We start from the raw sequence: 25,732 nt of genomic DNA on the forward strand, positions 1-25,732 counted from the left end.
ATTCACTCTCTTCTGCAATGTAATTGAGTAAGATAAAGTATCTTTTCTTTTTTCTTATCTGACGTTAGCTCCAAAACTGTCATGTTCCCTTGTATGTATCACTGTCATGTTCAGTCTGGGATTCTTCAGGTTACCTGCTTTCAGATCATACACATTTTTCTTCTCTTTTTTCTGGTGATATCAAATGATTTACTCAAATTCTAGAGTGATCAGCCCTCTAAGATCCAGGCTCTGATCCTCCAAAATGTTATACTTTTTATCCAATTCTTTATTATCTCTTTATCAGCTAATGTTGTACACGCTGTACTATAGTACTCTTCTGATAATTTGTGAAGTCCTAATATCTCACCCATATTTGTCTTTTTCAGTTCACAACTATCATATGATGAGTAAAAAAGATATCCCTCAAGGAATTAACTGTGCAAAAGACACCACAGCACACAATAATGAAATAAAAAAGTATCAGCACAAAACACTACCGAGGATAATTGTATAAAATCAGCACTGTTTTAATGACACAAAATGAAGCATTTTCACACTGTTACAAGTGTTTCATCAGACCATAAAATCTAAGAATTATGATGACACTTTTATACAGACCTCTATTATCATTCATCCAATGAACATAAATCATCCATTCAAACCAACCACTCCCAGTAATTAAGTAATATAACATTTAAATCACCTAAACAGGTGTATATTATTCTGCTGAAAAGATCCCATTCCTTTTGCAAGATTTCCTATAGAGACCAGTATTAAATATTAAATCCGAATTCCTGGAGAAAGTGACAAGGAAAGCGCTTTTAGATGACTTTAGGAGTCATACTGAGAATCATGAACTGCATTGGTTAATTAAGTTGCAGGCAGACAAATCAGTGGGACTTAATGGTAGGGTCTTTTAAGACCTGTTTTGAAAGCTAGGAACTTGTTAAAAAAAAAAAAGAGAGAGAAAGAAAACACTGCTGATTTTATACAGTTATCCTCAGTCGTGTTTCTATGCTGATACGTTTTCTTTTTCATTATTGTGAACTATCATATATTTTATTTATTTGTTTGTTTATTTATTGATTTTTTTTTTGTCTATTTATTTATTTGTTTGTCCTTTGGTAACTGGGGAAGTCCCACTGAGCCAATAGCCCATTTTCAGTGGAGGCCTGGAGTGAAACCTCCACAACAGATTCAAAAGCATTTGAACAGATATCAGTACATCATTTGGATACCTGTTATTATCTGTTAAATCCGTGTTCTTCAATGGAGTAACATTGTTATGCCAAGTGAAGTTTATCATGATTCACTTTATCTCAGGCTTGGTATTAAAACTGTCACTGAGTGCAAAATGTGGTGTCTATAATTTGCTGAAGGCTCAGCATCATTACAAATAAATGTGCCCTCAGTAAAATGAACTTGCGGTGACACAAGTATTTTTACATTGAGATAATACAATGGGAGCAGCCTTCTAGAAGGAGGGTATGGGGACCTTGCCTCTTACAAAACCATTGTTTTCTGAATAGTATTAAAAACAGCTTTGTTTTTGGTAAGGACACTTTTAATTTGGAGAAGTATCAAAGTATTTTTGTTTGGCTAGAATGAGTGTGACAAAGTCATATTCATAACCATGACATTTGCCTTTCTCATATGGAACCTCTCCAAATCAAGTTCCATCACCATACTCTTGAGCATTGTTTTCAGGGTCTTGCCACTATCAGCTGTCATGGAAAGTCTACAGTCTTCACAAAAATCATCATCAGCTGTACAAAGGTAGACAACACTCCAACCTGTCAGAAATAATAGTGCTTTTGGCAGAGCTGTCTTTTTTTTTTTGGATAGGCTTTTTAATCTTATGCTATTGAGTTTTGCTCTTCTTAAATTAGGTGTAGTCTAGATTAACATATTTTGCCAGAAATGAGTGCAGCCAATGTATGCCATCCCTTGCAAAATATTCCTTGAGGGATCCCTTCAACCTTGTTTATACTCTCCTCAGCTTAGTGTCAGGCAGGCGTTATAAGCAGATAGCTCCCTGTCAACAAAATAACTTTCCAAGTTACCTTCTTACATTGTCTTTGGAACATTCACAATTCTGATAATGCATCTCCAAGTCTATTTTTCTAAATCATCATTATTTACCTTTGTAACTTTCAACTGCTGTTTAAGATCAAAGATTACACCTCCATTCTGTAAATGCTTTTTGTGGCTCTCTCTCTCTTTCTTGGTCATGTATCCTGCCTATTTCTTCCATTAACATATCATATTACTCTTGTGCAGATCAAGCTTGAAGGCTGAATAACATTTGTTAATTTGTCTTTCACTGCCATCAACTTTATCCATTTTTTATTGTTACAATTCTGTCTCCTGTGTAGCTTTTGAGGTACATCCTATTCTTCATCACAAAGATCTTTGATTTCTTAATACTAACAAATACTTGTAAATGTTCATCTATGAGAAACTACAGGGATCATAACAAAAAAGTGTTGGTCATATAAGTCTCAAAGTCACAGCTTTCTACACAGTCTAAAAAGTAGGACGAAATGTGTATAGTGGGGCAAAGGGTAGCATTGTTTTCTCACAACAAGAGCTACTCTGGTTTGATTCTCAGCTGGTGTGCCTTCTGTACAGAGTATGCATTTCCTCACTATGTCTGCATAGATTTATATGAATTTCCTCACTGTGTTTGCACAGATTTGCTCCAGCTTCATACCACATTCTAAAGTCATACAGAAAGGTGGATAAGGAACTCTAAATTGCTTGTAGTTGTGCATGCATGATAGTGAAGAACATTTTTTCAACCTGCTTCTGCCATTCCCCACCCTCCTTTGCCTTGAAAACTCCACACATCATGGTGGCTGTCTGTGGGGTCACTCTGAGTCAGATATGACTCATAAGAGAGCAAGTATGAAGCCTGTATTACACCACATCTAGAAATGAATAACTGTATATTTATGCAGCTAGTAGGTATAGTCTAGAAAACATAGTACATCGTAATATATCATGCCTGTTAGAGTTCTCAGTTATATTTATGTAATGCATGTTTTACTAATTAAATCAAACATTTTACTTAAGCCATTGTCAGTGTTTATTGTTTATGTGACAATGAAGATTTAAATGTTAGAGTATGATACAGAAGTGTTAAGTGATATTCAGTTCTGGCCTCTGTAAACTGTCTAGGCTATGTTATATGTTCTTCTTGTGGCTACCAGGATTTTCAGTAGACACTATTTTTTCACTGCACATCCCAGACTTTGGGACCTAGAGGCATTATAAAGCAAAAAGTTGTCCTAAGCTTTTTGATTTTTTTTATGCCAACTTAGGCTCATTAAAATGAAAAGATAAACAAATATAATACATAAATAATGAAAATGTATTTTATATGGCACCAGACTGAGTTTTCCTTGTGGTATAATTATGGGATGACAGTGAATTTTCTAATATAAATGTAAAAGAGGAAGTGTGACTACATGTTTTGAAATTCTTGTGTGTACACAACCCAAAGATATATGATGACTATTATAGTGAACTTTGAAAGTATCTGTGATTTTCCAGGGCTTGAACTATACTCTATGCCTTACCTAATCAAGGAAACAACGTTATCATTAAAATAATATAATAAAATCATATCTATTGCTGTCTAGGTGGCAGACAGTATATCTCATTTCCTTGCCTGAACCAAGGAATTTGTGACACTATCTGTAGTTACACTGTACCTGTACAGACAGCTTTGAGGCAGAAACTGAATATGGCAAGGAGATTAAATATTTATCATTTATCTTATGTAGTATGGTGTAAGTAATAATACAGTATTAGAAAATTAAATGTTGACAGTTTTGTGAACAGTCTCTTGAACATGATTAATTTTTTTATTTGTTTCTCAAAGGCAGCATTAGTCATATGCTAGTGGCACTCCTTAATCTGTATGACACTCGTCTTTGACCAACTGGCAAGCACCCTGCCCATACCAGGGCTGCCAGTTGCACCCTGTATGGTCAAAGGTACAGCTGTGAATAAACAAAGAAGAAATCAAGGATTTCTAGTATTAGATATTTCCAGCCTGTCAGCATGATGTATAGTTGATTTTTTCTACCCATGTTTCCACCCCCATCACTGGACATATAACATTATTGATGTGGACTACATGTGTTCCATTCTTCTCACTTATTTTCTGCTATAGATGGCAATCCATGAGTAACATCCACTGTTCTACAGGGTCCATATTAAAATAGTAAAACCTCACTTACACAAATACCTAAACACAGACACATAAATAGCGAACCGTGAAAACACCTAACGTCCTGAAGCACGAAATTCGAAATATCAAATTGTCATAGTTGGCCCTTATCCGGTATAGCTCCCTAATGTAAATGTGCAATAGTAACGGACCTTAGGGTTAGGGTGCGGGTTAAGGTAAGTGCATACATAGTAATGCATGCAACCTTTACTTTAGGGTTAGAAGTAGGGTTATATTAAGTATGTATAGTAATATAGTTGTGTGGCTGAATGCACACGTAAATTATACTTTTCCCATAGTTGGGTGTTGTTTAGATACATTTGTGTGTAGTGACTGTTTGATTAGGATATGGGATATATGGGTGAAGTGTCGATATGGGGAAGTGTGGATTATTTATTTTGTTTGGGTAGGTAGTACGTAGCGGGCGGTGGGGATGACCAACTATGGCAATATGATATTTTGAATTTCGCACTTCAGGACATTTGGTGTTTTCACAGTTCGCTGTTTATGTGTTGGCAATTAGGTATTTGCATAAGTGAGGCTTCGTATTTTAATATAGACCCATTCTACATGGACTACAACTTCCAAAGTGCACTTGGAGCCATACCCAGGAAGAAGAAAGCTGCTCCTCCCTCTTGAGGGAAGTATGTCAATGAAAGGCTACACAAATTTACCTCTCCTGCCCATTACACTTGCTCTATGCTAAAAGCTTATCAGCCACCAGACTTGCAGATGGGACCTGTCACCCTCTCCCTCCAGGCCAGCCAGCCCACAAAAGGCATACATTTCTAAAAATGGCAAAACTTGTATATTAAAATAAAGTGGCATAATTCTAAGATTATGTATAGCCATCCTTCAGATTAATCAACTAGTGTTGCAATATAATGTATGACATACCTAATTTAGTAAAAATTAGATAACATAATATACTTTCTCTTAGAAATTAATGAAAAAATATTTTCTGATGAGGGTTATCAGCATTGATAAACTTTTTTGTGTCAATTCAAAATTTATATGAGATATTTTACATAGATTCCATTAGATTTATAGATATTCTTGGGCCATGGAGTTTCATGGCCATTCTCTCCTTGTCAATACCCTCACTCAGGCAGTAGCCACTTTCTCTAGGAATGCCATACTGATCAAATCCTGGAGTAAGTTTCTGGATACCCATCTAGTCATTTACTCTATACTTAAAGGAAGATTGTGAGTCACACTGCTAATCATGCAGGAGAAGCTTATTCTAGAATTCTGTGAGACACTGTTTTATAAACCTTTCCCTCCACCATGTTCAAGTTATCTGTTTTTGAAGAAGTTGGCCCCTGATTCTAGAACTGGTGGAACTTTTAGAATTGTGGAAAAACAGCAGTTCTAGAACAGTTGGATCTCTAATTGTGTGACAAGCAATACAGAGGTCTCCCCTCAACAGTCTGGAAGACACTGACAAAGGATAGAGCTAACTAATCTCTTATGGTAACTGAGAAACTTTAGGCCTGTGATCTATTTGTTTAGGAATATTTGGAGTCTTTTTAATTGTTTGATATAGTTAGTGAGGTATGCCCAAAAGGGCGGTCGCGGTGGTGCAGACGTTATCGTTCTCGTCTCACAGTAAGAGGTTGTCTGGTTCAATCCTTGGCTGGGGTGCCTTCTGTGCAGAGTCTGCATGTCCTCCCTGTGGTTGTGTGGGTTTCCTCCATGTGCTCCGGTTTCCTCCCACATCCCAAAGACATGCTGTAGGTGGATTGGGCACTCTAAATTTGCCCTAGGCGTGTGTGTGTGTGTGTGTGTGTGTGTGTGTGTGTGTGTGTGTGTGTGTGTGTGTGTGTGTGTGTGTGTGTGTGTGTGTGTGTGTGTGTGTGTGTGTGTGTGTGTGTGTGTGTGTGTGTGTGTGCCTTCTGTGGAAGCTTGGTCACCGGGCTGGCAATTTGACATTGTAAAACTTCACTGCCAATTATGAGCAGACAGGTGATCTGCTGTGGTGACCCCTAACCAGGAAAAGCCAAAAGAAGAAGAAGTGAGGTATGTCCAAAAGCTGGCATTGTACTCAGTCATTGTCTTAATCAATGCTAAGTAAGTGAGTGATTACCTCTTTAGATTTTTATGACATTCCTTTGCAATTAGATGTGCTAAATAAAAGTATTTCCAGACAACTGTTTTTACATGATGGTCAAAAGAGAGAGGCGCTCAATTAAGTAGCTAACTACATTTCATTTTTGTTTTATAGATATGCATTGCCTACACAGTATAGTAAGGGGAGGGGAGGGGTTGTCTTCCAAAAGCAATGACACTGTATATATTAGCATTTAGTTTGAACCCATTTTTAGTGCATCAATAATTTACTAGGGAGGTTCATTCTGGAGGGTTTCGGTGTCATGAGGTGATTTGACAACTCTCAGCTTATAGTCATCTGCTAACTTTGTTAGCCAGAGATCTTGGCTGTCTCCAGGGATGACTACCCTGCTTAGTTTATCAGAAGCATTTTAGTGTCAAATGTGAATGGAAATTAAACCAGAAGTACCTAAAATCAGACATCTACTGAATGTGCCAAAAAGCAAAAGAAAGCATATAAGGAGAAGGATTAGATAAGAAGTAAAAAGGTGTGGAAAAGGCACAGATATTATGGCAAGTACAGAGATCTCTGGAACTACATCATGTCAATTAGGATTTGATGCAGAAATGGTTAAGGAGAGGTGAATTAAAATGAAAATGTGAATGTTTAATAGTGGTAGCTCAGGATAGTGGGCTATTTAAAGCTTGGTTTACAAAGTCCAGTGAACATGTGGCCAAACAGCCAAATGTAAGTTCTGTAAAATAAAAATGGAAACAGTTAAATATCTTGTTGCTTTGTGTGATACACTCATGGCAGAGGGCCTGAATGCAGAAAGGCACAATAATGTGACAGGACTTTTGCAAGGGGGATTGTGCAAACACTGCAATATTGAAATAGCTGAGAAGCATTGGAAACATGAACCACAAAGCATCATAGAAAATGATGAAATATATATCACTTGACATTGCCCATTACCAACAGTTCAAATCATACATGCAAAAAAACAAAGAACAAAAAAAAAAAAAAAAAAAAAACAGATATAGTATTCTAAGGAAAAAAAAGGCAAAAGTAGCACTGATCACTGAAATTGCTACACATAGTGATTACGGTGTCTTACATGCAGAAAGGTACAATGTTATAAAATACCAGGATTTGCAAGAAGAAATGAGAGCAATGTGGAAGAAAGATGCTCAGACAGTCCCAATAGTAGAAGGAGCAACTGGTCTAATAAAAAAAAATGAATTTATAGTTGTATATAAAGATATGCTACCTATACGTGTAACTCTAAATTGCAGAAAGACTCAGTTGTGGGAACATTGTGGGTTATGTGAAGAGCATTTTTGGTCAGATAATATCAAAGACTTGAAATAATACTAATTTCATGAACTTTAATTATATCCTGATTTAAGAATGGGCCAGTTCCATTATTGAATTAGCAACCCAAAAGACTTAAAGAAATTCAGAAATGAGAATCATAGTTTCTCATGGAAGTTTCCTAGTTTAGCAGAAGCATATCCAACATTTGCCATCTACCTGAGGAAAAATTCTTCACAGTTTGCTTTGGGTATAAAAATACCTATGCAAACACATCCAAGTGAAAATTCTAACTCTTCTAGACTTTGTAGCCTACTAGCAAGCCAAACATATGTCTTCCCATTGTTTTCTTGTGAATTATCCAACTTGCCTTCCCAACCACTTCTAACCTCCTGTGATTGATTCCTATACTTATTGTGCAACATTTTGTATGCCCTAATTATTATCCCTTTTTTCACAAAAGCTTCTGTTCTAGATTCAAGTAAAAATTCTTCCAGAGCAGGTCTTTTGCTTAAGATTCCCTCTTCCTTTCTTTTTGCTTACACTCTGATATCAACCCCTGATAGGGAAGGCAGTCTCAAGCCTGCAGTACAGATGTCTTCTCGGCCTCTTCCCACTCTTACATTTCCCTATTTGTTCTGAATACCTTGTTTTGTTTTCCAGTTTTCTCCAGTAAATGCGAGCTCCCTTTTTTCTGTTTAGTTCATTACTGATTGCAGCCATCCGTATTGATGAAATCTTCTCCATTCTCATGTTGACCTAGTTCTTAGAATACATGTTGTTGCTTTATAACTATAATATCCTGCATGGTTGTTGTTATTCTCATTAAGGATTTGCATCCAAACTCTCACTGTCTTTTTATTTCTTGAAATTCCCCCACTTCATCATCATCCCTTTCCATTTTGAATTATAACTTTCTGCTTTTGTTATGCATATGAGCATTAAAAGTGTATCTCTAAAATATCCCTTCATATCAGGGAATCCTAAACTTCTTTTCCTATTGGAAGGATCATCTTATCCCACCTCACTCTTGCCCTCTTCCCCTCCTAGATAATATCTTTCAACTCTTTATTAATTACTGTTCACAAATTTTCCTCTGGTTTATAAAAATATGCCTGACCTGTGTATAAAACTAAAACGACTAAAAACATTTCCACAGCTTTTATCCTTCCATCCATACCCACAAACAAGAGTTTCCAGTTTCTCAGTTTTCTACTATATTTTGTTTAGTCTCTTCCACACATCCTTAGCTGCTGTAACAGAATCTTTTTGAACCCATACTCTTAAATACTTCATTTTATCATGTTCCCATAAATAAGGGTATTGCTGAGCCAATTCATTGGTGGATTCAGTGTGCAGCTATGGCCTTTGTTTTGTTTTTAATAATGTTGTCTTTCAAAAAGACTTGAAACTGTCTCAGAGTGTTCCACAACACTGCAATGCCCTTTTGTTGTTTTGTCAGGTTCAAAATAATATTGTCTACAAATAGAGTTAACATTTCTTGATTGCCATACTAATCGTATTCTTGAAATTCTGAGTCACTTATATTTTTTGCCAATGGCTCTAAATATAATGCTAGTAACAAAGGGGAAAGAGGACACCACCAGCCTGGGTCCTCTGTTCAGACACATATTTCTAGAGAGGAAATCTCTCACTTTAATTTTTGCCTCTGATCCCTCTTATCTTCCTAATTACCCTTATTATTGTATTGCAAATGCTTTCATTGCTCTAGCCATAAAATCCCAGCTTACTCTGTCAAATGCCTTTCCTGGATGAAAATCCAACAACAACAGCAGTGTTGTTTTACATTTTACTTCCCTCAGGATCATCATTGTTCTATTAATGTTGTCAAATGTTTGCTTCCCCTCCCAGAAAAACACATCGATTCATATCTATCAATTTTGGCAAGAACTTTGCCATTCTTTTAGTTATTATAGACAATAACATTATATAATTGTGGTTTAAAATTGAAGCTGGCTCTTCACCATCTTTATATATTAAAGCCACCACAGGTTTCTTCCAGGATGTTGGAGCTTCCCATCACCTTTCATCAGCTTTTTTTCCATAGAAACATAAAATATAAATATAGAGCTAGAAAGCAAAATTAAGTTAGCAATCACTGACTGTATGAAACTCTATAGTAAAAACACTTTACTAAAAAATATACATGAAATACATAAGACAGAAAAAACTGGTAAACGCCTATATGGTACACAAACCACTTTATCAGACCTAATAGAAGAACATCACACAAAACCATTTAAACTTATTGCAAACAATGAAAACCAGTAAAGCAATGATGTTACAGCTTACATAACATTATCTCTCTAAAAAACATAAGAATAAGTACACATTCCATCTAACCTAAAAAACTAAACTGTTGACTTCATTAAAAGCAAACAGATTAAAGCATATTCATGCTCTTAAACAAAGAAACCTAATACTAAAATACAGTTAAACTGTACATATAGACCCAGCAGCAAGTGCTGCCTGAAGGAGGCTGATGGCAAGGCTTAAGTGGCCATAAGACTTAATGGCCTTGGCACATCTGCGAAATCTATGAGATACCTGTGATAAATATTTTACTTTCACTTAATAGGTTTTGCTGTATTAAGCCTTCACGCCTGCAGCCTTCACACTCTCATTATCTTTGGCCATGACAGGAAAGCTGTTGGCTTCAAATGAACAGACTTAGGAAATAAGCAGGCTGAACTGAAATCAGGTTTCATTTAATTTTTTAACAAGAATGGTTTGTTTCTTTTTATAAGTTTGCACTTCTAATGTTCACTTTTGGCTGCCTTGCTTGCCTGAACTATAGAGTTATTCCTGACAAGATGATATTCATTTATACATATTTTTTTTTACCTGGGTGGTGCACTGATCAGTATTGACCAATTTCAGCCTCAGCCTGTATGAAATACAATTTTTTTCACAAACAAAGAATACAGAAATGCAAGTAATAACAGAATGGGTCAGACTAATTATACAGGATGAATACATTTTAGTGAACAAGCATAGTGCAATGCACAATCAAGCACAGTGTAATGTAAAACATATACATTAGTTTCAAAAGTGGGTCAATCTACAATGAATCTTGAGAGAGGAGACGAGAGGAGAGGAGATTCAGACAGGAGATAATTTAGGTGATATGTCCTGTGTTGAAGCAGGAATATATGGCTTGGATGAAGAAGTGCTTTTTGAATTCTATTCTGAATTTGGAATAAGTGCTAACTTCCTTAATGCAGATGGGGAGAGTTTGCCAAAGATTAGGCACCTGACAAGAGAAAGTGTGTGAAAAGCTGTGGAGTTTGGCTCTAAGGGTAATGCAAGTTGGTGTGGCTTGTGAGTAGTGTCTCAGCGGGTATGAGGAGGTTGTTTTGTGAAACCTTGCTGTTAGGGCAGTAAATGTGTCAATTTGGAGCAGTTTATTGAGATGGGATCCTAAAAGTAGGTTAGAGCTCTGTTTTATGAGTAACTATTTGGCTTTTTCTAGGGTGATACAGTGATACTCACAGATCTGTGAATTTATAATCAATCTGCACTTGCTGCTAGATATAGTTTGGAGTACAACAATGCTTTTCTTGGAGGCAAAACCAAAAATTGGGAGCCCATATTCAAGTTCAGAATTTTTTGCAGCATTCTTACATATTAGCATCAGATATTATCAAATAATCAATCTCTGTTTTAATCTTATTTCTTTTATAAGTCCAATGCACATTATCCCATATACCTGGTTTTATGCTTTTCATTATTTTATATACTGTCTTTACATCATTCCATTCTTTTTCACTTTTAATTAAATCACAATTAAAATCTCCTACTAATGTTATGCCTATTCACTCCTACATAGTTTAGGATTTTTTTAAAGATTTCTTTTCTTCCCTTTTTTTGACATACGAATATATTGCAATGAATCCATAAACATCTGTTTTATATCTTATATCAATCATTGTTATTCTACCCACATCAACTAAGGCATAATCTAAAATCTTAACCATTTCACTACTTAACACAGTAATTCCTGAACATGTATCATTCCCCATGTTTCATACAATACTTCCAGGCTAAAAATTGTCCATCTGTTTCCTTTCTTCTTCCATCAAAACTCTTGTATCTTCTAAACTGATTACATATCAAGTAGCATGCATCATTCGACAATACCTAGCCTTTTAACACTTTTTATACTGTTAAAATGTATTGATAAAACCTTCAGATTCTTCAAATGTTATTATTTCCCATCTTAACTGTTTTCCTTTTTTTAATTTTCTTTCATAATCACACTTTTACATTTTCTCTTCCTATCTCTCACCCTTCTCCCTATTGAACATTTTTACTTCTTACTGTTTTCCCACAGCTATCTTCCTCTTCACTTGTTTCCAGCACTGATTGCTCTTCATTTTCTCATTTTCTTCATTCATCATATTTTCTCTTCTTTTTGCACAATATTCTGTATTTTGTACTCATTTCCTACATTATTTGTGTATCATGCACATGTTCTTGCCTCTGTTCTTTTTGTTCATCATGAAAAAGTTAATCACAGTTAATTGAATCATGTCCTGTTTTCCTACACTTTTTACACTTCAAATCACATTTCTTTGCTTCATGTCCCATTTCCCCACAAACAAAACGACTTCTTTTATCAAAATTAATTAAATGATAATTTTTCCACAAAAAAAAATCAAATTTTCAGCTGTCCTTTATATCTTACATATCCTCTATTTCCTTCCACATTTATTACATTCGGGATATGCACAATATTATCATTTTCCATCTTCAAAGTTATCCCAAAATTCCATTCTCCATACACAAACCTCTTTGATCATATACTTTTGCAAGGTCCAAATACTTCTTTACAAATAGTTCTTAAACAGTCTTTTAATGCTTCCTTGTGTACTTCAGTTCAAAATTGTATAGCAATCTTCCTTTTTGTTTCTCTGTGAAAAGTCTGTACCACATAACAGTTCCACAGACTATATTGTTTCTTTTTTTCAAATCTTTCTAAAAACCATTTCATGTATTGTCAGTCTCAAGTATATCGCAGTAAGTCTCTCTATTAATATGAATGAAAGCTTTTATCTCATTAGGTAACTGTGTGCCATACCTTGTATCTTTCCAGTTATTTTTCTTTTTTACCTCTAAGTCATACAACAAACTTCTTCTTCAGGAAATCTCTTCCTCCTTCTCCTTGCCTTTTTACCTTCTTTCACCATTGAGGCATACAACTTTCTTTCTTCTACAGTTTCTCTCACCTCTTCTTTCTGAATCCTGTCCATAATATCCCCCATGATGCCACTGCTTCACTGTCTAGTTCGCTCTTTATTTATTATTTATTTATTTTACATTTGTTTACCGGGTTAGTCCAACTGGATACATATCCTTTTTCAGCAGAGACCCGGGGAGAAAAGCTCCACAGTAAAAAACAAGACTTTGACTTACATACAGATAATTTCTTGATAACATGGTAGGAAGAGACACAATTTAAACATATCCATAAATTAAGTATTCAAGTGATATGTAGGTAAGTGAAATAGGGATACACTAGACAATATTGAGGATTTAAATTATAAGCTCAGCGGAGAAGGATGAAGTTTTTATCCCATAAATCGCTCATAGTAATTATGAGGAGAAGGCAGTCGAGAGGAACTAGAGATCTTATAAACGTACTATTGTAGGGATCTAGTGGAAAAAGAGAAGAGAGAGGGGGCATTGGGAAATGGCATGAGGGTGATAGGGGACTTTTAGGACTAGTCCGGTTTAGTACAAGGACATAGCCAATGAGCTTTTAAGAATAATTTAAGATTACTTTTGAACTGGCTGAGAGAGGTAGTTAGTCTTAGGTTATTACCATTTCTTGTAATCATCCCACAACCCTGCCGATTAGAGGGTTGTAACTACACACACTGACCTGGACCCAGAGTGTGTACACTTCAAATCACATTTCTTTGCTTCATGTCCCATTTCCCCACAAACAAAATGACTTCTTTTATCAAAATTAATTAAATGATAATTTTTCCACAAAAAAAAAATCAAATTTTCAGCTGTCCTTTATATCTTACATATCCTCTATTTCCTTCCACATTTATTACATTCGGGATATGCACAATATTATCATTTTCCATCTTCAAAGTTATCCCAAAATTCCATTCTCCATACACAAACCTCTTTGATCATATACTTTTGTAAGGTCCAATACTTCTTTACAAATAGTTCTTAAACAGTCTTTTAATGCTTCCTTGTGTACTTCAGTTCAAAATTGTATAGCAATCTTCCTTTTTGTTTCTCTGTGAAAAGTCTGTACCACATAACAGTTCCACAGACTATATTGTTTCTTTTTTTCAAATCTTTCTAAAAACCATTTCATGTATTGTCAGTCTCAAGTATATCGCAGTAAGTCTCTCTATTAATATGAATGAAAGCTTTTATCTCATTAGGTAACTGTGTGCCATACCTTGTATCTTTCCAGTTATTTTTCTTTTTTACCTCTAAGTCATACAACAAACTTCTTCTTCAGGAAATCTCTTCCTCCTTCTCCTTGCCTTTTTACCTTCTTTCACCATTGAGGCATACAACTTTCTTTCTTCTACAGTTTCTCTCACCTCTTCTTTCTGAATCCTGTCCATAATATCCCCCCATGATGCCACTGCTTCACTGTCTAGTTCGCTCTTTATTTATTATTTATTTATTTATTTTACATTTGTTTACCGGGTTAGTCCAAATGGATACATATCCTTTTTCAGCAGAGACCCGGGGAGAAAAGCTCCACAGTAAAAAACAAGACTTTGACTTACATACAGATAATTTCTTGATAACATGGTAGGAAGAGACACAATTTAAACATATCCATAAATTAAGTATTCAAGTGATATGTAGGTAAGTGAAATAGGGATACACTAGACAATATTGAGGATTTAAATTATAAGCTCAGCGGAGAAGGATGAAGTTTTTATCCCATAAATCGCTCATAGTAATTATGAGGAGAAGGCAGTCGAGAGGAACTAGAGATCTTATAAACGTACTATTGTAGGGATCTAGTGGAAAAAGAGAAGAGAGAGGGGGCATTGGGAAATGGCATGAGGGTGATAGGGGACTTTTAGGACTAGTCCGGTTTAGTACAAGGACATAGCCAATGAGCTTTTAAGAATAATTTAAGATTACTTTTGAACTGGCTGAGAGAGATAGTTAGTCTTAGGTTATTACCATTTCTTGTAATCATCCCACAACCCTGCTGATTAGAGGGTTGTAACTACACACACTGACCTGGACCCAGAGAACAGACTTTTTGGAACAAGTACTCTGAATCTTGTGAAGGTTCAGTTACCTTAATTCCAACATCCTCTTTCACTTCAGCTACCTCATCCTTCTTCAGCAGTTCAGCCGATCTTTCACCTTCAGTTCTGTTCTGCAAACCACCATTTTCCAACTTTGTTTCTTTCTGTAAACTCATCTCCTTCTTCTGCCACTAACCAATACAAACACCAGCTACCTCTATCTTCCTTCCAGTTTCTCAGAGCCACCTTCATGTATGGAATGGAAACTGGAGGTGTAGCAGCAAAGCAGCATCGCCTCACACTCCAAAAAGAGTAGCTTTTTATTATTGATATACACATTATATATTATTTACCTATTTACATAGTTACAGTATGTATATCTATTTAGAAATCTCCATACATTATAAACTTCAGTTTAAGCATTTCCCACCACTTTTGATCCATAACCAAAATGTTATTTTTTCCAAAATCTTTGTCAAAGTCCATTTTCCACTGTATTTAATTTGATTTAATCTCTCGTTCCATATAGTCTATGAAGCATAAAACATTACTCTGTCCATTTTCTTTAGTTCTTCCTGTTTACAGGCATCATAAAAAACAAATTATATTATGTCTATATTTATTTGTTCAAGTTTTAACAAACTTTTCACCCTATTGTCTTTACATATTTCTTAACACAAATTATTAACTCTTTCGCATTCCAAAAACACGTCAGTGGTCTCAAACTCTCCACATTTATTACATATACTATCTTGCTTTTTTTGTATGGCATATTTGCCTTAACCGGCAATTTTCTAATAGACAATCTTCATAAAAATCATTACATTCTTTAATCTTTTTATAGTTACTATATATCATCATTATGGTTTTTATCGTATCTATTTTAAATCTTCCCATGGATAAATTCAATAAAATGCTTTTATAATACTTAAATACCATTCCTTTCTATTTTTCTCACATATATATTTTTTTTATTTTGCATAACACGATTTTGTTTTGGTATTCTTTCATTTCTTCATTCACAATGCTTTTACTTTGTTTTTAAGTTCCATTCCTTCCCACAATTCTTTGTATTTATAATATAGTATCATTTATGTCAAGTTTTTATTTTCCTTCATAATTCCTTTTACTACCTTATATAAAATTAAAGATGCTACATGAACTATTGGATTTATTAAACCAAACCTCCTTGCTCTTCTTTCATATACAGAATCCCTCTTTTGACTGGATTCAGTCTAGAGCCCTATATAAAAGAGAATATAATCATCATTAATTCCTTTTCATACTTAATAGGAATCATATAGATGTTAGCAACATAAGCAATTTTTCCTATTACCATGGTGTTCAACAAGTGTGCTTTTTTTCTATATGAAAATCTATATGATTTCCAAAAATTAATCATATCCTTTACTTTGAGTGCATTATCCCATTGTTGTTGTCTGTATTCATTCCTTCCAAATGTTACTGCCAATATTTTTATATATTTTTCAACTCAACACCTCCTATCATACCTTCAAAACCAAATTCTTTACTTTTCTCTTTATTTATACTTAAACCAATATTTTTTTAAAATATATACTTAATTTTTCATTTACCTTTTCCATCCATACTTTATTTTTAAGAATTAATATAGTATCATCTGCATAATTATACATTATTGGCAATTGCACTTCCTCCATCATTTTGTATCTACCACTACTTGACATTTTATTAATTTCCTTCACTATTACATTCATAACTAATGAGAAAATTAAACTACTAGCTGAGCAGTCCTGCTTTATTCCACATTCTATTTTTATTTCTTCCCCAATGCAGCCATTTACATTTAGTTTCATGTAGTTCCTTTCATAAACAGATTTTATTACTTGTAATACTTTTTGCTTACATTATATGCCTGCAAAATTCCCCATAATGATTTATACTGAATATTATCATAACCTTTATTTAGAGATAAACATGAGTGAAATCTATGAAATACCTGTAATAATTAATTTCATCGGTTCATAGGTAGGTGCTAGGCTCTCAGCTGTAGGGCCTATACAAGCCTAGCCATAACGATTCCCTGGCTATTGCTTCCCACAAATATTTACTTTCCTGGACCCCTGTCTAGTAGGGCTACTGATGTGATCTTCGGGGTGAATTTCATATCTCCCATCCAGTTGTTAAGGTTCCTCTTGAAGATGGCCATTGAGATATTCTGCTTAACATGTATGGTCAATATAGAAAGAATATATATACCTCGTTGTTGATGAAGAAACCACAACACACAACAATAGGTTTATGCTCTGTCTGCGACTACTGGCTTGAAGCCACCTAACAGTGAAATGGTAAATAATGGTAATGTTTCTAATAACGTAGACATTACAAATACCTTGCATAGGACGTTTACTCTTCAAAATGAACCTTCTGTTAAGCCTAAAGTAGCTAAAATGCAAGACAGCAGCATGCTAATGGTTGGCAGAGATCCACCAGCCGTTCAGAAAACTGAAACACTTTTTTTATCAAAGAACTATATGGGGGCAGGTCCAGGAGCCGATACACAAATCCAAGGATTCGGTGGCTACAGAGCGAGGAAGACCTCACTCGGACAAGCAAAAGGCTGAAACAGGTTTAGTCATTAATATTTCATCTATCTCATTAACTAATGCACAGTTATCAGTTTTGAACAAAAGACTAACATTTGTTCCAGCATAAAAAGCAGAATTAACTGATGTTTTACAGGATTTGAAACTGTTTGGTAGGACTCTTACTCTTAGAACAATTTTTAATAAAGATAGTGGCCATGTAAATGTTTTTAAGAAACCAAGCACTTTTGTACCTCCACCTAATGCCACTGTAGAGCTTTTTATTGATGTTTGTGAAAGACAACTGAAACTGCGATTTTCAGAGAAACAGCTTGACTGTTTCCATAATTTAACCTTTGCTGCGAAACAAGCTCTTATTGAGTTAAAAAACATGAGAAGCATCAGGATAAGACCAGCTGATAAAGGTGGAGTTATTGTAGCGATAGACAAACATACCTATATATTAGGCATGATGGAATTGTTACAGGACACACATACCTATACCTCTGTAACTCCAGGAATACTTAAAGGTGTTATTGACAAAGCTGATTTTTTTAATATTTGATCTCCTTATAACTGGTTTGACTTCTGAATCTTTGTTTAACTATTTTAAAGTTGAGAACCCTACTGTCCCTATACTATATGGTTTCCCAAAAATACACAAGAGTTTACAACAGCCTGCAATGAGACCTATAGTATCTAGTAGAGGCTGGTTAACTGAACCTTTACCAATTTTTGTAGAAAAGAATTTGCACATTGCATTGAACAAATGTGATACTATCTTCTGAGATACAAAGGATTTTCTTTCACAACTGAGTAACTATTTTAGTGTTATTTCAGGTCCTTGTTTTTTTGTTACTTTAGATATAGCTGCATTGGTTTACCATTGAAATGCCGATCCGACTATGTGCGACTCGACTTGCGCGAAGGCGGAAGAGCAAATGTCACCGCGGTCGAATCCAATTGTGCGAACGGCAGATCCTCGCCCCTGCGTGAACCATGGTAGCATGGGTGTGGAGGTGTTGTGTGGCCGGTAATGTCGAACGTCGAATGCCTGGTGGTGGTGAACAATTTTCGCGGTTTCGGTTCGCGTAAATACATCGCAGAAGTGGCCATTTGACCAAGTTCGATCGCTATTTCAATAGTAAACCAGCTACATTATTTACTGTTATCCCCAATAATTGGGGTATTGATAACATTAGACAGATACTGACCCTGCATGGTTTTACTATTAAGATTAATCTTCTGTGTACCTTACTAGAGATTATATTAGAAAATAATGTTTTCATCTTTAATGACAAGCTATATTTACAGAAGGTAGGTGTAGCAATGGGCACAGCATGTGCCAACAGCTACGTCAACCTAACTTTAGTAAAATGGTAGACTGACTAAGTTCTTTCTTATGCTAAGTATAGTAGTCATATTAGTTGGTACACTCATTTCGTAGACAATATTTTTCTTCATTGGCGTAGTACTGGGGACCACCTCATTGAATTTTTGGACTATTTGAATAGTATTAACAATTTTCCTCAGTTTACCTTCAAATATTCAACTACAGATATTGATTTTTCAGATGTGCAGACTAGTAAAGATATGTTACATTCAGTTTCGACTAGCGTCTATAGGAAGAGCGTCAAACGTAATAGTATTCTATACAACAGTAGCATGCATCCGAATCATGTTAAGTCTAATGTACTTCGAGGGCAAATTTTTTGCACTATGCGGTTACATAATGATGATACTAAGTTTCAGCTTTATCTTTATTAAAAGAAGAATTTATGAGTAGGGGTTACAAGAGTAAGGTTATTTATAAACAGATATCTGAAGCATGGAAAGAAAGGAACAAGAGATATAAACCCTATTATGGTAATAATACACCCACCTCTACTTTATTAGAGCCTGACAACATCTCTGATTCTAATGTCGTAGCTATAAATAATAAGAAGAAGATTAGTATGCCTTTGACTTTTGCTAGTAATATTGATTTTGTATGTCAAACCATCACTACTAATTGGGACATTTTATTAACTATACCTGAACTCCATGGGTTTACTGGTGAGAAACCAGATTTTACGTTTAGAAATAATAGAACCCTTAAGCAACAACTTTGTTATAGACCCTTGCATTCTTCAAACTTTGTTTCATCTGACAGAAAAGGCACATATGCCTGTAGAAAATGCATGGCTTGTGCTCACCTACATATAGGTGGTCACTTTCTCCATCCAAGTCTTAATTTTAAAATTGATACTGACTTTTATGCAGATTGTTCTACCAAACATTTGGTATACTTTTGTTATTGTATTTTATGTTTTTCTTTTTATATAAGTAAAATTAACAGGGCATTTAAAGAGAGAATTTAGAGGACTTGAGGGATATTTAAAATGCTAAAGAGACAAATGCATTGGCCATGCATGTTAAAAATGAAGGTTCTGCATATAAGTTTAGATTACTAGCCTTAGAATTTATATGACCCACTGCTAGGGGTGGTGACCTTTTAAATAAAACTGAATCCAAGGAACAGAAATGGATATTGCAATTTCAGGCTGATAGACCCCCCTGGGTTAAATAGCAAGGTTTTTTTGAAACCTCTTCTGAAAGCTAGACCGCTTAAACATTGACCTTCACTTTTGTATATACATTACACGTATACAAAAATAGAAGATGGGCTTAGTATATCTAGTCAATACCATATTTTTGATATGTATTATATATATATATATATATATATATATATATATATATATATATATATATGTATATTTATTTCTTATGTATATAGAGGTATATTTATGCAGAATTATGCTTATATGCTTAATATGGACTTTATATATATATATATATATATATATATATATATATATATATATATATATTTATACTATACTATTTATTTTTTATATATATTTTTTATAATTATTTATATATAGGTTTGCATAGAATGTATCTACAACAGTGGTTCTTTATATGTATATATATATATATATATATATATATATATATATATATATATATATATATATATATATATATATATATATATATATATATATATATATATATATATATATATATATAAATATATATATATATATATATATATATATATATATATATATATATGTATATATATATATATATATATATATATATATATATATATATATATATATATATATATATATATATATATATATACTAAGAAATGAACTTCGTGACAATAACAGCATTCAAAAAATAGTAAATCACACCAACAACTCTTGTAGTACTTTAGCGCTTTCGTCTTATTTATTATCAAGACTTCTTCAGAAAGACATGTTTCATAACTATGAGCAACCATTTTCACTTCCTTTAAATACATTAGTTCTAGCAGGCCATTTAAATTAACAACAGTTCCTTTCCAATAGAAAAGTGTGAACAGGCAGGGTGCTGTGTGCATTTTCATTAACATTACAATCGCAGTTACATAAGGTAAATTGGTCAGACAGTAATAGCTTTGTGGTGACGTGTGCATACTAATAGGGATTGTGTGCAAAAAGGCATTGTGTGAAAAAAAGGGATGGTGTGCAAAAAAGGGGACTGTGTGCAAAAAGGGATAGTGTGCAAAAAAAAAAAAATGTATTAAAAATATGGGGGAACTGGGGAGGATGAGAGTACTGCTGTGATAATTCTAATATAAACACGTAACTTATGAGACCCTGCCTCCAAAGGTAAGTAAAGAAGTGCATGGAGAAAGAAGGGGGAGTCAGGTAGAGAGTCCACAGCAAGGGCACAGAAAGGACCGAACAGAAAGGACTGGGTGTCAAGTTTCCCCCTTCCAATTTCCACAGATAAGTTTGGAATCAGAGGAGTCCTCACCAACAATTGGGACATCTTGGAAGGAGAAAAAGGTCTGACAAAGTTACTTGGGACATCCCCGAACTTCTGTTTCAAACGGACCTCTTCTTTTGGTGGTACGTTCGAGAGGAATAAAAGCCCATCCCCGCAGAGTGAAGTATTGACAGAACCTGGAATGTCTGACTGCGGCAAGTGTGTGTCGCCTGTGTACACATACAAAAAGGCAACAACATCACCTTCCCACACTGCAACAGAACTGTCAGTCTACATGACCGCTATAACTGCAACACAAAAAATGTAGTCTACTGTGCTTTCTGCGAACACTGTGGGAATTTCTATATCGGCAAAACGAACAGAAAGCTGAGTAGCCATATTAAAAAACACACTGCAGCAATACACAAACAGGACAGTTTGAATGCCTTGGTTAAACACAGTGCTATTTGCCCAAACTTCACAGGATTCAAATTCACAGCGCTGGAAAAAATAATAGAATTTGTAGGGGACATGGACACATTCCTGCAAGTCCGGGAATTAAAATGGCACATAGAACTGAGAGCTGATGTCTATCCAGGTCTCAATGAGACACTGAACATTAAATGTGCATTTAAATGGTATAGAGACTGAAATGTGACAGGGTTTGAAGAATTGTGCAAGAGGATTTAATGTGTTTATGGATTTACAACTGTGCAAGTGAATATAATGTGTTTCCTCTCTTTCTCTGACTTTTGCCTCCCCCCTACACACATGCTCCCAGTCACCTGGCTAGCCCTCGCTGACCCCACCAACAACCCCCCTGGTTTCACTTTTCATGCAGCCATACAAGGGGTGATACCATCCGCACTGACAGTCTTCTGGGACACTATTATTCATATTCTCCTACCCATCAAACCCCAGCTCCACACTCCTTGTCATGGGAGGCCCCTTTATAGCCTGCCCTCAAGTCCACACCACATTCCTCCCACTCCCCCATCAGGTGGCATACCCACACATTACTCTACACACACACACACTGATACCCAAGCATAGTAGGACTCTCTACCTGACTCCTCTTCCTTTCTCCGTGCACTTCTTTACTTACCTTTGGAGGCAGGGTCTCATAAGTTACGTGTTTATATTAGAATTATCACAGCAGTACTCTCATCCTTCACAGTTCCCCCATATTTTTAATAATTTTTTTTTTTTTTTTTTTTGCGCACAATGCCTTTTTGCACATGATCCCTAGTAGTATGCACACGTCACCACAAAGCTATTACTGTCTGACCAATTTACCTTATCTAACTGCGATTGTAATGTTAATGAAAATGCACACAGCACCCTGCCTGTTCACACTTTTCTATTGGAAAGGAACTGTTGAAAATTTAAATGGCCTGCTAGAACTAATGTATTTAAAGGAAGTGAAAATGGTTGCTCATAGTTATGAAACATGTCTTTCTGAAGAAGTCTTGATAATAAATAAGGCAAGCTAAAGTACTACAAGAGTTGTTGGTGTGATTTACTATTTTTTGAATGCTGTTATTGTCACGAAGTTCATTTCTTAATTAAAGTTTCTTCTCTTTGTTCATTTTTTTGAGTGCGGTTAGTTTTAGTAGATATATATATATATATATTTATATATATATGTATATATATATATATATTTATATATATATGTATATGCTTTGCATGTTGCACTATTGTTGCTGATAGATTACTTTTCCTGAAGTGCTTTTTTGAATAGCCAGGTTTTACATATCTATTACATACGTTTTCCCTCATTTTTTCAGTTGTTTTGATTGGTTGTTCTGTGTTTTAAATATTTGTCAGTTTACTTGTGATTTTAATATGGTCTGATGAAGCGGATTTGAACCGTGAAAGCGCTTACCCGTTCAACAGAATAAAGAATTTCTCAGTTTTCCTAAGGATTATTTATTATTCCTGTGAGCCTTGCTTGAAACCTTAGTTTTTGTGACTATATTAACATGTATGGTCAGCCTATTCCAGCGTATGGGGAACGCAGGAACCTATCCCTTCAACATGTTTTATTCATTGTGATGATAAGGTTAAGATCCCTGGAACTTGTTGCTCAGAGAGATTGGGATTTCTTTAAGTGTAGCATGTCCAACAACTCTAGGTTTGACATGGCCTTATATGTTAGGCAGAGATCACCTCTGAGTAGGTGATATTTGACAGAGTATAGCTGGAGTTTCTTTAGATGGTCACCATAAGGCATCTGCTTTAGGCTTGTGATTGTTTTTGTGAGGTATTTCTGTGGCCTTTTTAGTTGTTGCAGATTTCTTGTGAGGTACATACCAAGTTGGGCATTGCATTCTATAATGAGTCTAATAAGGGATGAGTACAGAAGGACAATGACCTCCTTTTTTCTGGATGAAAAGCCCTTCGTGATGATGTGTGCCATGTAGAAGGATTTTCTAACTATTATGGCTGTATGGTTATCAAAGGTGAGACCACTGTCCACCTGTGTCCCTAGGTCTCTTATCACACTTTCAGTGTTTGGTTTACTGCCACCTATGTGGTAGTTCACGGGTACATGGTTTTTCCCAAAGGGGACAACTATACATTTTTTGGCATTTACATTGAGCCCATGGCTCTGGCACCAGGCATTTGTTTCAGTAAGGCCCTTTTGTAGTATATACACATAATTTGGGGATTCAGTAATGGTTCCTAGCTTGCAGTCATCTGCAAACTTTGTAAGCCAGAGTCCCTTAGTGTTGGCCTGTACTTCAGAGAAGTAGATGCCAAACAAGATTGGTCCCAGGACAGAACCCTGTGGGTGACCACTTGTCACTTATCTGGAGCTGGATTTGGAGTCGGCTGCTTTTACAGTGTGTGTTCTGTCAGCAAGCCAGTTTGCAACCCATCAAGTGATGTAGGGATTAATACCTAGCTTATTAAGTTTATCTATGATTTCAGAGTAGGGGATAGTGTCGAAAGCCTTGGCCAGGTCCAAGTAGGCTGTGTGAACCAGCTTACCCTCAACCATGGCTCTGGACACTGATTTGAAGAAGTCAATCAGATTCAGGAGGCAAGAGCAGCTCTTCATGAACCCAAACTGGGTGGGGTCCAGTGTTTGAAGGTTGCCTGTGTCTTTGCTTATAAGTTCCATGATAATATGTTCCATGGCCTTGCAGATGAGGCTCGTCAGACTGATGGGACGGTAATTCCTGGGATCCAAAGTGGATCCCCCCTTGTGGAGTGGGATGACTGTAGCTGTGTGCCACTCTGTCGGCACGAAGCCCGAGGTGAGACTATGATTAAACATGATACATAGGTGAGGTGCCAGTTCATTTTTTAGGTCATGAAGTACACAGCCAGGGATGCTGTCTTGTCCCATGGATGCTGTATTCTTGTCTTTGGAGAGTGCGTTTTTACCTGAGTGGCAGTGGAAGAATTTGGCATTCTTTCGATATTGAGATGGGCCCTTTAGGGGGTGATGGGGGGGGGGTGAAGTTGGCAAAGAATCTATCTGCCAGGATATTAGCAATATCCTTGTGATCAGTATATCTAGTGCCATTCTGCTGTAGCTCAGAGCAGATCTGAGTTTTGCCATTTAGATTCTTGACATAGCTATAGAATGCCTTGTGGTTGTCGTTGGAATCTTTGGCAATTTTGTTTCCATAACTAGCTTTGGATGATTTTATGAGGATCTCAGCTTTCTGCTGAGGCTGGTGAGAGAATTGTTTGAATCCTGGGTTCTTCCTCTTTTCTGCAAAAGTTTTTTCCTTCTGTTGTAGAGCTTGTTTATGGAAGGGGGCCACCCGATTGGCTTCCTTTATTTAGAGGACAGCATCTTGGTTCTATTTGGGATGGCTTGGTCCATGCATGAGTGAATGTGCTTGTGCAGCACCTTAGTGTAGGATTCAGCAGTTGAACTTCCAGTTCCCATCTGTATGGGTGTCATGATGTTTGTTACTTCTGACTTGAGAAGCATAAAGTTGGCTTTGGAGAAGTTTTTATGGAGGTTTCCTTAAAGTGGGGTGGGGGTGGGATGTGGATGTCAAGGGTGATTAGCTTATGGTCTGATCTGACCAACAAGGGAGTGACCACTGGTTTGGAGCATCGATCTCCCATGTTGGTAATGACCAGGTCTAGAATATTGGTACCCCTGGTGGGACTACGAATTAGTTGCTCTAGGGCATTGGAATTTATGAATTCCAAGAACCGTTGAGCAAAGGTGTTGGTACAGGTGTATTTTTCCCAGTTAATGGAATGGTAGTTGAAATCACCTAGTATTAGGGTTTTTGGTTATATCTTCATATTTTCCAGTATGCTTAGAAAGGTGTAGTGAGAATCTTGGGGCATGGTGGGGGATCTATAGCAAGCTACCATTTGTATTGCAGTCTTACCTAGTGTTAGTTGCACCTGGAGAATTTCAGATGCATTGTGTTGGTCAATCAGCCTGGAGGTGTGAATATCCTTAGTGAATATGGATACTCCTCCACGTTTAGTGTTGTGGTCCTGGTTTGGTGGCAGAAAAGTGTGGTAT

The sequence above is a fragment of the Protopterus annectens genome, chromosome 5.part0 (assembly GCF_019279795.1).
Source record: "Protopterus annectens isolate FY-2018-M chromosome 5.part0, PAN1.0, whole genome shotgun sequence".
In the NCBI taxonomy this organism is placed as follows: Eukaryota; Metazoa; Chordata; order Ceratodontiformes; family Protopteridae; genus Protopterus; species Protopterus annectens.